Raw genomic sequence first — 16,617 nt, forward strand, 5'->3', positions numbered from 1 at the left:
CAATATGGGTAAAAGATACCAGATACAATCACAAACTAGAGCAGAAACTTCGCTCATAGGAGAAACTTACACAGAAAAATAGCAAGAAAAGAGTGAGGAATTTGGCAAAATGGACAGCGCCATCGCGTCCGGAACGGCCCAAAACCCCAGTCTGCAATGTCAAAGTGCTCAAATCCGACCTCGGATGAGCAGTTTACGGCCAAAACAGGCTCCAAAAACTCAAAAAACACACCTGCGGCTGTTCCTCCTCTCTTCTCCACGTTTTTTCTGGTCTTCTCTCAGTTTTTTCAGTTCCCACACTTAGCTTCTTGGGCACCCTTGGCCTTTCAGATGACCTCAAACGGACCCCGAACAGGCCAAAAACTGACCTCGCAGTGCATAGTTGTCACCTTTTTGCATCATTTGCACACCTGGCACTCAGCTTTTTTCCAATAATGCATCTCGCCACCACGTGAAGTGGCCCCAAAAAGTGGTCCTAATGATGAACTCTCTGCATAATTCTCACAAGCAAACACCCACGTTGTGTCCGTACTTCTCCGCGTGCAAGTATTGACCCCGTTCGGCCTCCTGACGCCACTAGATGCCATCTGACGCACCAGCTTACCTCATGCCGTCGGCCCGCAGATAGCTTCCTCGAGAAGTTTTACGCGCTACAACTCCTCATTATTGTAGAAAAAACATACTGGTACTGGTGATAATGAAAATCGATGCACTATGTACATGCTGTCCTACCTGTACACATGTGGGCCCCACGTAACCACCTGGCTCTAGAAAATGGGCAATCCTTTATTTGATGCACAATGCATGTGTATGTAGATATGCGCAATCCTTTGCTACAAAAAACTCCTGACACCGTGCATCAAATGAAATATGCAATTTGTGGAATAGAATTCACCTTCGCCCCATAAGAATACCCATAATACATCCAAACTCCTCCTCTCTCAAGAACTCATCAAAAAAATCATGCGCACAAGACTTGCCTCTCAAACACACAAGAGAATCACTTACAAAATAACACACTTTGCATAGAGAGCTCATCTCCATCTATGCAATGCCGTGACACAAATAAAATCACCATGAGAAGTAGCCACATGCATATGTAATGAAGCAAAAGAGAGTTGGAGTGAGAAATTTCTTTAGACCAATTGAATAAGTGTGGAGAAACAAACCAATGGTAAATTGAGAATAGAACACTTACTTGATTTCTCGCACACTTTTTAAGGGGAGGATAGACGCTGGCTAACCATCACGAATTGCGACACTTGAAAGTTTTGAAGATGATTTAATGATCACTAACATAACCATGAGAGAGATCATGATGTATTTACAAGTTTTTGAGGTGCTACAAATGATTTATTGGGTTGATGGAGTAAGAGATTGTAGAATAGAAAGAGTGGAGGATAGAGTTGCACTTCCTCCAAAGAGGAGGGTTAGGAGGGAGGATGTGAAAGAGGGAGAGTTGGGTTTTTCTCTACTATTGATCAAGAAACAACATGAAGTTGAAAATATAGGTGTGTGTCATTGAGTCTCTCCAAGGGGGCTATTTATAGTTGTGTAGGAGTGGGATTATGTTACACTTAATTAGGGTGAGTGATTAGCCCTATTTAAGTGTCCTTTGACCACTCATTGAATATTGGACATAAAAGGGACTATTTATTCACCAAAAATATCATTTTAGACCGTGAAGGCTCCATAGGGGTGCATAATGTAAGTGGGCCCCACCATGAGGCCCTACGGGTGGCTCCTACGGGGGATCTCAACTTGTCTGTCTTGGCATGTAGAAAGCATCTTTAGGTTGGTCCCATCACATGCAAGTGACCTTGAACACTCATTGCTCTTCTACAAGATGAGTAGGGGAAAAATAAGATCTCACTCTCTTGATTTACTTGATTTACAGTTCCCTTTTGCTGCGAATCTGACAGATTTACACTATTTTGACCATAACTTTTTACCTGTAGCTCGGAATGACATGCTTCAAAAGGAAATTTTGACCTTCTCAACATGTTTGATATGAATTTGGACTATTCTTCACGCCCATGCACCAAGGAATTCGGTTTTGAAGGTCCACACTAGGCTAGGGAACGTTTTGCTTTTAAGTCTTCTTGTATGGGCCCTTTGCTTGTATGCATCCAAGGGGAATCATGCTTTTTCAAAAGGCTATGATGCTTAAACAAATAGAGGAGGGCCCAATATTATTTGATTATGAAAAGAATATACAATTGGAGTCTTTTTGAAAAGAGAAAAACTATATGTATATTCTTAAGAGATATTGGGCCACCTATGTAGGGGGCATAGAAGACTTGTAGAGATGGACCATAATCTTTGGTAAAGACAAGTGGAGAGTTGATTTCCATGGTAATTTATCTATATGGGATGGAAGATGGATATATTATTTTTCTACTACTAATTCACAAGAGGTAAGAAAGTTTGGGGGTAGATAGTTGGTTATTGTATGCTTACTTTTATTTACAAAGCAAAAAAGAAAAGGGTGGTAATATAAATATATGACTAAGGTGACATTTTTGGGAAGAGTACAATGTATGTGTCGCCACAAAGGTTAAACGAAGAGGGGGAATTTACTCTAGATAACTTAATAGCGTAGAAAAATATATACACATATGAGGAAGAGGATGTTGAGTAGGCTGAAAAATGTTGCAAAAAGATGGTTACCATTTTATGCCACTCAGCAGGAAAATGTATCCTTGGTGAATGTACCTATTGTATTCCTATCAGTGGCCCTCATGTCATACCTTCTGTTGGAAACTTTAGTGCCTCGGCCACTATGTCTTTGTTGATAACCACTTTCACTTTTTGCCCTTGCTGATCCGTGATCTGAGCAGATCCATCTTCTTTGATTGTGGACAACAGTTCATAGGCTCTTTGGAAATCCATTCCACATGGCTCCTGGTCGTATAATTCCCAAAGTCCCAGTCTTATGTTGGCTTGTTTAGTGTCTGGCCTTGCAACTAAATCATAAACTTCCTTGGGTAGCAATTGTAACTCCACTTGGTATCCATCTTCACTCTTGAACCCGCTGATGAAGACTCTAGTGTTGTTTTCTTCATGTTGTTCTTTGGACACATAGGTTGCCTTTGCCGTTTTCACAAAGCTTGGCTCCAACTGGTATGGTGGAAATTCTTGTATCTTTTCTTTCTAAGACATCATCTTCTTTCCCTTCTCAGTCGCTTGCATTTCACCTAATAGGAGAATACAATGTCAAAGTTAGAAAGTTCCATGGATTCCGCTCTGAAATGCACTGACTCTGAAATGCACATAGTGAAACTGGTGCAAGATTTAGGCTTCAGACTGTGAAACAATAGATATAAAGGGATTTTGGATCTTTGTGATCTAGATGTGATCAAACTTGATTGCTAGGCAAATTGGTTCTAGACATGATATAGAATCTGCGTGTGAGATATGGGATGATTTGGATCATGAAATTTTACTGTTAACTTAAAATTTGTACAGAAGAGTCTTTAGTACGTTTTCTTTGACAAAATCAGAGATTTTCTTGATCTTTTGGGCTCATACTTGACATGTGGCATGTAATAGATGCGTACAAGTGATAGTGAAGTGAAAAGATAAATTTCAAGCCAAATGTGCACAAAAGTAAATAATTGTGATTATTAACTACAGTCACATTGTTTTGCATGAAAAGATAATTACATGACCTAAACATCTTTAATGTTGGTAAACTTGCAATGCCCACCTCTCTCAGTTTTGCCATTACAATGTATGCTGCACAATTTGTAAGGCCCCCATATGAGGAGAAGCCAATGGTGCACATATATTTGGTGGATTCTAGCTTTGCAAGCTGATGAGATCTCTATTTGTGATTGTGAATGGTATGGAGCAAATTCAGGGCCAACTTTGGGGATATTCCTTGTCGTCGCTAAAATATTCCTTTTTGCCAAAATATCTTTGGCGGATGACGGCCGAAAGACAATCAAAAAATGGTCATGTGATGGTCGGTGTCCGGTTGTCCGTGGTCTTTCGCCGGTGGTCTTTGGCCAGTGGCCGGATTTCCTTGGCCGGTCGCCAAGCTCTAGGAGGACTTGTCTACCCAAAAGCGGCTACACATGGGTGCATGGGAGAGTCCTACTTGGACTTGGCTATCGAAGGACCACTGCACATGGGCGTTTAGAGGCTCCCTTACATCTATATAAGGAGGCCTTCTCATGAGTAATTCAACAGAATGGTGTGCACACTTGATGCACACAGCACATCCTTGTTTAAGGATTGTTAGTCCCTTGTATTCCTACTTGCTCTAGTTGTCTAAATTTCCATCTTAGCTCTACCTTGAGAGCGCATGGGTGGATGAAGACATCACTTTGTAATAATGTGCTAATCTAAAGTTTTTGATTTGCCACTAATCTACTTTGCATCGTATCTCTCTCTACTCTCCTTGTTACTAGATCCTTATTGTATTCCGTATTTCTTACACTTAATACATCTAAAGCAAGCCCTAAAATGAATTTGGTAAGGTTTGGTCTTGTCGGCATCACTTCGTGCTCTTGTCGATTCTAAAATCACCGGTTTTTGTTATTACTTGGTGTGTAGAGTTGGTTTGTCACTTTTCAAGCCATGGACTTGTCCGCTACACATAGTCCTGCTGTTGCTTGTCTAGTTTGGACTCAGTGGAGTCAGTTTGACGTCATATTTCAATTTTGACATTTTGTAGCCTTTGAGCTATTTTCTACTGTTTGAGAGCTTGCCTTGACTATTCTCTTAAAACCATCTAGGTACATTGTGTATAGACCTCGTCTATAAGCTGTCCGTGGAGTCAGAATCCAATTCTGGCATATGGCAAAAACCTAGATTATTTACTTGGGACCCCCTTGAACCTTGCCAAATGGTCATCTAATGATATGGAAGTGTTCTACTATTATATAGGATCATGCTTCAGTTCAAGTCTCGTCCAATTCGGTTGAGCTGAAAGGCCGCTATGGTCATTTTTGTGTCGTAGGAGTTCGTGCACAGCTGGGATTCTAGGTTTTTTTCTTGAGCCTAAACCTACTACCTGACTGAATAGAAATGTTCTTTGATGAGTTTAGAACTTACCCCTCATGTCTCGTGTGAGACGGCGCTGAAAATGGGCGAATGTGGACTCCAAAAATTGCGCGCGAAGAAGGTAGAAAGCTCTCTCCTTCAAGAGTGACTAGTGGAAATGAGGTGATTTTGGGCTACCTTGGATATCTATTCTCGGACTTCCCAAACTATTTTTTCCCAGATTCCCCTGTTAGTCCTACTAGGCCATGAAATCTACGTTAGATAAAAAATTCCCTCAATCGGATTCCGTTAGCTCAGAATTTGCAAAAGTAGACCTTGGCGGCCTAATTTAGGCTTCCCCCTTCCGTGTGTCGTTTTGATTGAAATTTTTTGTGCCTGTCCACCTTGTTCTTTTGATCATGAGTATATCTTCAGTTTCTCCATCAGAGCTCATTTGCTATTTATTATTAATTTTTGACTTGTTTATTGAAAATTTAAAAAATCAAAGAAAATAATAAAATGCCCTAAAAAAGAAAATTTAAAAATCAACAATTAAGAAAATCCATTGACGAACGCTATTTTATTGCTTTTTGGTGGATTTCTCCATTTTTAAGCTCTAATATCAAGAAAAATGATGAAAATAAGCAAAAAAGGCTATTTTTTATGTATTTTATGATAGTATATACACTATTTTACACTCACCGGGGAGATGTTATCAGATAAAATTTCCTTGTGGATGATTTTTAGGGGCATTATTGGGTAATTTTGCAAGAATCACACGTTAACATTCAACTTTTTCCTCCCTCTTTTAACATTGCCCTTAATTACTGAGGTTCCCTTCCACCCCTCCTAGATGGGAGTACTCCGGGGCGACTGTGTGCACGGGTTGAACAATCATGTCTATGCATAGCCATGTTTGGATCTACCATGCTTTGAAGATAATTGCGATTCAAACCAGTATGCTGTGCAAAAGTTGGGTCTTGAGTAGTTAACTCAAGGGTTTCCGTGGTCAAGGTTTCCTGTTTTGATGTTTTCTAAATAGAAGATTTTGTAATTTGTGTGGTCTTTGTCTGATTGTACCATCTGGATGCTCTGGCACACTAATTTTCTGAGTTGTAGGTATCAAAGATGACGGTTGTTGAGATTTAACTCTCCATTGGTATCTTGGTTTTTCGTTGATGAATTGTTGTGGTTGAGTGTTTTAAGACTTAACTTTCCAGTGATTCATTGGCTTTATAGTTTGTGGAGAAGATAAATGCTCCTTTTTCCTCAAAACCTATCTTGTGTTAGTTTCCCATCTCAAAGATGTTTTTCTCTGAGTCGTTAGATGTGAAACTTTCTTCAGTATGGTAGATGAGTTTTTAGACACCCAAATTTGAGACGGCTTGTCCTTGAGTTGTGCTTTTGGTACCCAAATTTGCCTGACTCCTTGCATGCTACTTGTAGCATTTGCTTGTCTAGAGGATGAAGAAGATTGATCACTCCCTGGTTTCTTTTGTGTGTAACCTCTTTTCCATTCCTCTTTTCTCGGTGCAATTGGAACGATGAGTTGTCCTCTCCTTTAGGTGATAGCTTGAGTTGATTGGTGTCCCAATCTGGTACTGCCTTGTGAGTTCGCATCCATGAGATTCCAAAAATCATTGTTTCATTCATATGTTCATTTTGTATGCATACAAATTGATGAGGACATGAACATCCATGTACTATCACATTCAAGTTGACTACTCCCAATGCCGGGGTTGGGTTTTTGTTGCATCCTTGGATAGTCGACATTCCCAATGCTAAAAATTGATTAGTCGTTTTTCTTTAAGTGGAATAGATGGCTACATTCATTTGAGCTCCGGTATCTACCAATGCATTTGTGCTATGATTGTTTATTTGTACTTTGGTGCTGCAAAGGTCCATTCCATCCAACCATTCATCGTCCGTTAACACTGCATCATTCTTTAATTCCCATAGCCTTTCATCTGGTTCTAAAGTGTTGATGGGAATAGGAGTTTGTTGATTTCTTCAAGTAGCTTTCCTCTTAAGTAGCCAAAGTCGAGCTTCCTCTTGGGCTTCACCAATTACCTACTATCATTTCATCTTTCTCTGCTTTGCTGCATGCATCTTTTCTAGCAAATCATTGGTTAATGGAAAATTGTACTTCCATAAGCTGCATCCATTAATCCAATTAGCTATTGGTTCACCATCTAGAGTGGACAACTTAACTGATCCACTTGGGGATACATCTTCAATGATAAATGGTCTGTTTCCCTTTTTCTTGAACTTGGGAATGTGTTGCTTAAGGGAATATACTAAAACTAGGTCCCCTTTTCTGAAGATTTTTGTGACTAGATGTGAATTAAAAAACTTTTTTGTTTTCGTTTTTGTGCATAGATGTGAGCTATAGTTGTTAGCCTTTTCTCATTTAGATTTTCTAAATCTTTGAGCCTCTCTGACAGTTCATGTCCGGTCCATTCAAGATCTTTAGCTACCCTTAGTGTTGGCAATAGAAACTCTATTGGCAGTATTGCATCCAAACCATAAACAAGATTAAAGGTTGTATCATTTAAAGTTGTCTTGAATGAAACTCTATAAGCCCATAGAGCGGCATGTAGATTCATTTTCCAATCAGTTGGTCTTGAACTAACCACTTTAGTCAATACCGAGCTAAAAATTCTATTCGTGTGCTCAGCTTGTCCATCTGCTTGTGGATGATAGGGAGCAGATTTTTTATGGATGACCATAAATTCATTTAGAAGATACTCAATTACCTCGTTGAGCAAATGAGTTCCCCTATCACTAACAATTTCTATTGGAAGTCCATATCTTGTGAATACATTCTTATACAAGAATGCGGCTGTGGTTCTAGCATCATTCTTTCAGGTTGCCTTAGCCTCTGTCCACTTGATTAAATAGTCCATAGTTACAATGATATATTGATCTTGATTTCTATAAGCAGGTGGTTCTATTGGCCCGACCAAAACTATGACCCATTTTGCAAAAGCTCTAGCTCCCATCATTGGTCTTAAAGGCATGCTATCTACGCAGGTTGGCATTTTTGCTCGTTGGCATGCATCACATCTTCAAACATATTCTTTGTCATCTGCAAAAAGTGTTGGCCGCCATATGCCTATCATTAAAATTTCTTTAAGGGTGGTTTCACTAGAAAAGTGACCTCCAGCTAATCCAGCATGTGCTTGTTCTAGACTGGGGATATACTCGTCTTCATTTGCACAGAGACGTAAATGTTGATCCTTTCCTCTCCGATATAATTGGTTTTCAATAAGAGAATAGTCTCTTGCTTCAGTTTCAATAGCTCTTTGGTAGGGTTTACTCATATCCTCCTAAAATGTTTTGCTTGATAAGTAAGTAACTAGATAATCTAGTTACTCCACTTAGGAACAAGTGAAATCTAAAATAATGTCACATGAGGTATGGGTGCTTGTTTATGGCATTTAAGACAATTTTTCACAAATGTGTGAACATCACTTCTCATGGTTGGCCAAAATACTCCAAGTCTCAAGATCCGTTGCATAGTTTGGTCTTTCGCAAAGTGAAGTCCTACTATGGTAATGTGTGCTTGACTTAGGTATTGGGTTTTATCCTCAGGATTAATACAAAACGTAATATTCCATCTCAATTTATTTTATATAGACATCCAGCTAGTAATTGATACATAGACAATTGCCCAATTAATCCTGGTGTAATAGGAAGTGGTATTTGGGAATCCACTTGAGATATGGTCATCAATGAAACCATATCTTATGAACAACGGGGTATCATTTCTACGAAGAGCAGATATGCATTTGGTAGATCATCGCCTACCCCTTTTGGTGGTTCTCCTGAAATAATTCTTGATAAATGATATGCTCTTTGGTGGGTGGTGCCCTTTTTTACAACTACAATGAAATCAAATTCCAAAAGAATGATGAACCATCTCACTATGCTTCCTATGTTGCATGGCTTGTTGAGCTTGGTGGTCCACAAAGAACACAAATTTGTTGGCTAGTAGGTAATGTCATCATGGACCCAAAGTGGTGGACAAAGGATCCTACTCACCTCAATGAGGATCCTATTTTCCACCAGTTTTGGATATTCCACTTGTCAATGTCCACTTGTGTACAATGAATGCTCTTTGCATAATTGTAGAGAAGTTGGTGTATCTGTACATTGGGTCTGCTTGGAAAATCAAGAACTCAAAAAAGTAAAAGATTGTGGTGGAGGCGCTTGAATTGATTTTGTCAGAGATGGGTCTCCATGGGGACAATGTGGAAATCCAGCGGGACGAGAAAAGGTCAACTAATGATAAAGATGTACCTTGCAAACCATCTATTGGTGTGGTCATGGCATGTCTTTTTTTATCAAAACCAACATGCGTGAAATATAAGAATCTAACCAAGCGTGGAAGGATATATCATTCCACTTATGTCAGCAAAATTTAGTTTCAACAATGGAAAAATCTCCATATGGTAGTGAAGGACCAGGAACCCAAAATTCGTAATGCCAAGGGTAAAGTGTGGCATTCCATCAATGTGCTATTTCAGATGTCTAACAAGAATTAGTGGACACAAAATGATTTGAACAAGTTTAAGGAGAACCTTCAGCTACTAAAGAAAGCATTTAGGATAGCATGGACTGAAACTCAGATTGCTCATTACGTAGTATTGTTAAAGCACCCTTTTAAATGAAAAGGACTAAAAGAATGTTTAAAACTCTTGACAACTTGTTATTTGCAGCACATCATTTTCAATCACTTACAATACTTCATTCAAAAGTAGGGAAACCCTGGAAATGACCAGGAATGCATATTTCAGACACACACAACATGGTGGCTCTTGAGATAAGGCAAACAATTTGAAAGAGTTGTTTCAGTGGTTTTATCGTAGAATCCTTCACCATCTGTAGAAAAAACATGTATTGGACTATTTGGCAACATCACAAGCAGTTAGGCATTTGCAACAAAAGATAAGGAAACAAGTAGAGGCATTAAACATTCTAGTGCTCGTGAAGGCGAGAGAAAGTGGAGAGAGAGAATGCAATATGTTAACCATAGGTGGATCAAGAGATTTTGATTTTAGATCACAACATGAACAAGAGATGCCTAATGATATAATAAATACAGTACAAGTCACAAGTCTATCAACTTGATAACAAATAGTGGATATCTTTTGGCACGTTATCCTTATATCGAAAAATTAAATGTTTTCCATAATCTAAGAGTTGAGTTGGGTTTTGTTTCCCCAAAGTGAGTGCCATTGTTTTGTATGTGTAATAATAAGCTGCACTACCACCAGTGTACCCCGAACAGTATCCAAAACATTCTGTAGAAAAGATTGTCGACAAGGATAACTTTGTCTGCATTTTGTGGTAGCATTGGTCCACCTAGGAAGCATGAGATCATCTTGAGGGCAAATGTTGCAGTACTTCCCTCTTGGGACATTCCATTGTGAAAGACTAGTATGGGTGCCTCATAGAGTCTGACAAGGTATTGTCCTAGTGCTGCATCCCTTCCATGACACTCTCTTGTCCAACCACGAAGGAAGTCATCCTTTTCAGTAATCCATGATTGTACACAAAAGGATGAGTTAGAGAAAGACTATGATAGATAGATTTTTTTAATTCTATTTTTTGTTTGTTGCGAGGGCTACCACGTAGCTCTCATCTTGCATATATAAGTCATCCTTCCATAGGTCCACAAGGGTCCATGAGGTCCACTGACCTCATGGACCCTTGTGCGGGATGTATAAACCAATCCTCTACTTCTTGAGTACTAGTTGATGGCCTCAGGTTGTTTCTAATAGCTTGGAAGGTAGCCTCATCTAGGAGTGTCTCTCTATACTTTTCTCGCTTGTCAAAGTAGAGCTTGAGGCACTCCATTAAGTTAGTGGATGTTTCCATCGCCTCATCGTCACTATTGTCATCAGATACAAATCCACTCCTCCCCTATTGAAATTTGGAGATGGTGGCCAGTGCAAAGTCCTCCCTTAAATAAAATGTAATTTGAATGTCATGGAGGAAAATGTATATTCTCTCACCAAATTTGAGCTATGGTAGACCAAGAAGCATTAATGTGGCTTGCTTCTCATTAAAGCCAAACACATCTAAAGGTAGTTTGATTTCAGATATGTTAATTGAAAGTATTTTTCTTCATTCCACCTCAAGATTAATATCCTCCTCATTCTTGGGAACCTCATTGGACTCCATGTCCTCATCATCTTGTTCATTGGGTGGTAGATCCTCCTGCTCCATTACATCTAAAGGATCCTTCAAGAGACTAGCAAATAGAGAATTTAAGAATATAAGGAACCCAAAGGATTTTTGATTAGCTTGCAATCTAGTTCGTGCATAGGACACCATGAGGCAGCTGATGGTACTTCTTATATGACCATCTTGTGGAATCACAATCTTTTAAGTGCACCACCACCATGTCAGCAAGAACCACCGCAAGCCCAAACCTATCTCTTTCACACTTGAGGAAATTGTTGTGCTGAGCTATAAGGTCATAAAGAATTAAAGATAGAAGAGACCTTGTCAAACATTTCATTAGCTCCTGTAGATATTGCAAAATCAAACAGTCTTTCATTTACACATGCAGGATATTCAACACCATCCACCCCTTCCTCCTTACATTTTGTAGCTGGCTCACAGGCAGAAGAAAGATCAATGTCTCTCTTTTTGGTGCTAGTCACTTGAAGCTTCAAAATTTATAGGCACTTCTTTATGTTGTGATGCTTGTGAGTCATTGGGGGGGTTACTCTGTCCCCATAACATCATCTCCGAGAAATATATCTTTGGCCTCCCCGCAAAGTCCACATCGCTCTTTAAAGAGCCTCTCAACAACTGAGGTGGTCTCCCTTCTACTTCCTGTTCACCAAAGAAAATTTTTGGATCGACCCTCTACCTCTTCATTCTATGAGATATTAATCTTAAGAAAAATATAATACATGCAATAATAGGTAAGTATTGGGACTGAAAGCTTCAGCCACATACCATAGACACAATAGCATTTGACTTTTTTATTAAATAGTATAACACGTTTCTCAAAAATTGCAAGTTGTCGGTCTCTCTCTCTCTCTCTCTAACAGATTGGTCTCATAGGTCATGTTCTAGTTTTCAAGAGGTTAGTAGAGCATCTCCTCTTATTTGAGTTCCTACCCCCCTCTCTCCATGATTTGCTACCCATTTTGTGCTCTACAGCGTGCCGAGGGCCAGTTTTCGAATTTTGGACCACCTCTCTCTTGGTATGCACTTGATGGCAAGGCTTCAAGGCTTCATGGAGGAGGAAGGACCTGATGCATGAAAATCACAAAAAGAAAATCTCTATGTATATATTTTGTACATAGATATGGTTTTGACACATTTGGATCTCAAAAATAAGGAGAGGTAGGAACAAACCCTATGAAAAAAAAATTCACTGGATGCTGACTCTACTCGACACTCACTACAAGTGAAGAATAAGAGTCAATAGTGAAAGCGAGGAGAATCTTATGCATTATAGAGCTAAGTCAACAAAATATTATCAAATTCAAGCATAACTCACTTGTGGACACAAAGCTTGCACATGGAGTCAAGAGGGGACCACCTGAAAGACTTTTGAAAGGAAAAAGAAGGACACATATTTTTGTGGGATTTTTCTCTATTTTTTCCATTTCAAAGTGGAAACAGTTTTCAATAGCAAAGTTGTAGGCATTGAGTCGATTTATCCGTCCCATTTTTTTAATATAAATTTTTGGAGCTACGGTCTGTGAGATATGGCCAAAATAGTGGAGCCTATCTGTTCACATGGAAAGAAGTCATGATTATCCAACTCCACACACACAATTTCTTATAGGTTTCTCTCTATTATTGCTTGATTTTCTCTTATTTTATCAAGATTCTGTCAAATATTATAAGGTAGCTCTTGGCTCAAGCTATGGAAGGACGCGTGGAGACAAAGCTTGCCATGATGAAGGTGATTAGGCAAAAATTGGTCAAATAAGCAGGGCACACAGAGCTCTCTCATTGAGGGAATGCCTCTAGTTGAGTTTACTTTGTGATAACTCCTCTTGCTCATAATCTCTTTCCTAATCATTCTCTTTTGTTACCATATACATGTGGTAGTGATGTGTGTGAACACACTAGGACCGTCAAGGCATTTTTTCCCTCTCCCCTGCACTTACATGGTTCAGTAAGTTTTCCATGGTGAATCCCCGGGCATGTGCCGACGTTCATCTCAGGAGAGTGAGCACTGATAGAGACAGAGTGGCAAGGAATCCTATGTCTTCACTTGTTTTGGTGTGTGTGTGTGTGTGTGTGTGTGTGTGTGTGTGTGTGTGTGTGAGAGAGAGAGAGAGAGAGAGAGAGAGAGAGAGAAAGGGAGTCCCCTATTTCAGAGTTAACGTAAAGTCAAGGCGATCAAACGTACGTGCATGTGGATGAGGTGGAGGACTTGGACAGATAGAAAATTATTTTTAGCCCTCTCTTAAAGTCCCGATGTGGCACAAGAAAAACTTTATGAGCATATGTATACACAATTGAACTAAAATACGATCTTATTTGTAATTTTTTTAAATAGTTGGTCTTTTACACTATGAATTGTCAAGGTAAGATATATTCAAATTCTACTATTTGCTTTTTGTTTACATTTTTTCAAACAATTCATGTTTCATATGTTTTATGAAGGTAAAAAATAAAGGTGTTCATTTGGACCGCCCAATTTTTGGGCCGCCCCTTATTTTTTACCTGCATAAAACATATGAAACATCAATTGTTTTTTGAAAAAGTGTAAACTAAAAGACGGACACACCTTTATTTTTGAATATCCATTTAGCGGCAATAGGAGAGGCAATATACTCAGTAATAGTCGTGGATATATTTTCAAGCATATTACCGTGCATATTGCTGGCAAACCATTGTTGGGCTATTACCATATCGATTACCGCACATGCAATTTTATATCTCTCCTTTTCCATTTATTATTTCACAATAATAGAAGCAGTTCTCAATTTTTCCTCTTATAGTGGAAAAAATAGATTCTATGGATAAGGCCGTTAATGTATGCCCACTTTTCGTTTTTCCATAAAAAGTGAAGAATTGTGTTAAGAAAGAGAATCTTTACAACAAAATGGAGAGACATCCCTTGATTACAAAGACCTATACCTAGAGCCTTTTTTTATTGGACCTAGTTCTTCCCTTAAAAAGCGTCCTAAATCCTCTTATTGTCTTTTTGAGTCTCCATTTAAGTCGCCTGCTCCTTGGGTTGGTCATGCTTCACTATGCAAATCTCAAAACGTTTACTGCGGCCTTTTGCCGCATTTTGTAGAGAGAGAGTCCAAAATGGGTTGGCCAAAGAAGAGAGGGGGATGGGAGTGCATCTTTTTGTATTTCAAATATTACTGCAATTATTTACCGCTCCTATTACAATATATATTATCGCCAGTATTGCCGCTATTATTGCCTCGCTTATTACCGGACCTCGGTTTATTGCTTAAACATTCAAATTTTGGTGTTTTCCTCTTTTTTTCTTGTGAATAAAAATTAAAGAACGTTATTTAAAACTTCAAAAAATTGAAAAAATGATATTAAAACATGAAACAATGGCTATGTGCATGTGCCTCCATGTCAAGCAAGCATTAAAGATGAGAAGCCAAACATGGACGTCATCTTTTGTCGAGGCATGGATACTACTTTCTCACAATTTGCATATGCCCATATGAGCATCCTCCATGGCATCCATCCATCATGTTTTGGATTGGCTCTCACAAACTGATACAGCCAATTTATCCCATTATAGCAAAAAAAGGTCAAGTTTGTTTTGCAAGTGAAACCCCTCGTCTTCTACCTACACCCTCCAAGCTTGGGGATGGCATGCCTTGTGATGAACCAGAAATCCCTTTGTTAAACAAATTGTGCTCGCTTAGCATGCTTCACAAAATTAGAGAGAGAAAGAGGGGAGGGGAGAGAGAGAGAGATCAAAGAGAGATGAATGGACGACAGGACAAAAACAATTCATAACTTAAAGTATACAAAATGTTTATGAATCATCTTTCAAAAGATCTCTACAAGAAGTGTCATCCAATTCTAAGTCCATGGCTCCTAAATCTATAAAGAGAGAAATACAATTGTCCTTTGTGGATGTGTTGGCTTCATCATCTTCGAATTTGTCATCCTCCATCTCATCATCATCATCATCATCATCATGGAAATCATCCTCGCTAAGACTGGTGGTGCTCGTGGGACTTGAATCATCAATCTCTTCTCCTTTGTCTCCCCCTCGTCCAAAGTAGTAGGTGGGAGAGGGTCAAAGATGGTCTCCACTTAATTAGTGGAAAAAACTAAATTTTCATACCTCCCATGTGTGATGCACACTAGAGTCCACCATGTAGAGGCCATTCTCATGACGTATAGACACATTTGCAAACCACTTGCACTCAAAGACGAAGGTATGAAAGGTTCTAAAATAGACCTTTAGTATCCTTTCAATAGTTTCACAGTACCTAGCTTCATCACTATCCATGTCAAAGTTTCCCATGATGCCACAATCTATGGTGGTTTGACGCTCATCAATGTGACATGTACAAAAGTATCAACCCTTTGACCACATTGAATTAAAGGAAAGGTACTATAAAAGAGAAGTAATATTTTATCAATTACAAAGATAAAATCAAGAAAAAACTATGCAATACGGTTTAATTATATGAGTACTCTACCTTTGGTACGCAACCTCGTGCATACTCCCATTCTTTGTTGGTGATGTCTTCTCTGCGTGCTTTTGCTTTGGTATCCTCTCATGTATCCACTCGGCACTAATGAGATCTAGGAAACATGCAAGGTGTCTTGGCACAAGGGGTGCCCTTCTACCTCCATGTGCTTGCTTCTAGGCTTTTATCTCCTACAAATGCCTTGCATTTTCCATTGTCCACAAGTCCACCCACTTGGTCATAACCTTTGCATTGAGGATGCAAAAGTTATTGACCACTTGAAATAGATCCATATCCATGTTAAATAATTTTCTCTTTCCACTTAGCAAGTGTGAAGTCATCCTTGCATCCTCCTCATCTGACCACATGCGAGGCATTTAGGGATTAACTTGTGCCAAATACTCTAAGATGTAAACAAATTCCTCTTGCACGATCCATCCTTTGGCCATGCATGGCTCTGGTTGGGAATAGTCTCACAAATTCTTTAAGAGTCTTTACATCCATCCTGCATACACTACTCCACATATAGCGATCTCCTCAACCACGTGAACTAAGAGTTTGATTTGGCTAAGAAGGACAGATCGAGGAAATGCATCCTCAATGGCACACACGGTTTCCACGACAAGCGTTTGAGCAGCAGGAATGGCATCTATTTCAGTTTCTTTTGAGCTTACAACTCTACAAGATAACACACAGGAGTACACTAAGTGTTTGTTGAGGATACTGTGTACATTAAAAAGTTTAGCTGAGTGGAGATGTGATGTACCTTACTAACTCTCGGAGCTTGAAAATAGCTTTCTTCATATGCACATACTCACCGGCAAAATGAACTACAATGTCAAAATAGTAAACGAAAAAGTGAGAGAATGTCATACTTACAAATCAATAACTATATGAAATGAGGGAGAGGATAAAAAGAGGGAAAGAGGTGCCTGTAATAGCTTGTGCCAATCATGGGACTTCA

Source organism: Adiantum capillus-veneris, chromosome 23, assembly GCF_014529385.1.
Source record: "Adiantum capillus-veneris isolate H3 chromosome 23, ASM1452938v2, whole genome shotgun sequence".
NCBI classification, from domain to species: Eukaryota; Viridiplantae; Streptophyta; class Polypodiopsida; order Polypodiales; family Pteridaceae; genus Adiantum; species Adiantum capillus-veneris.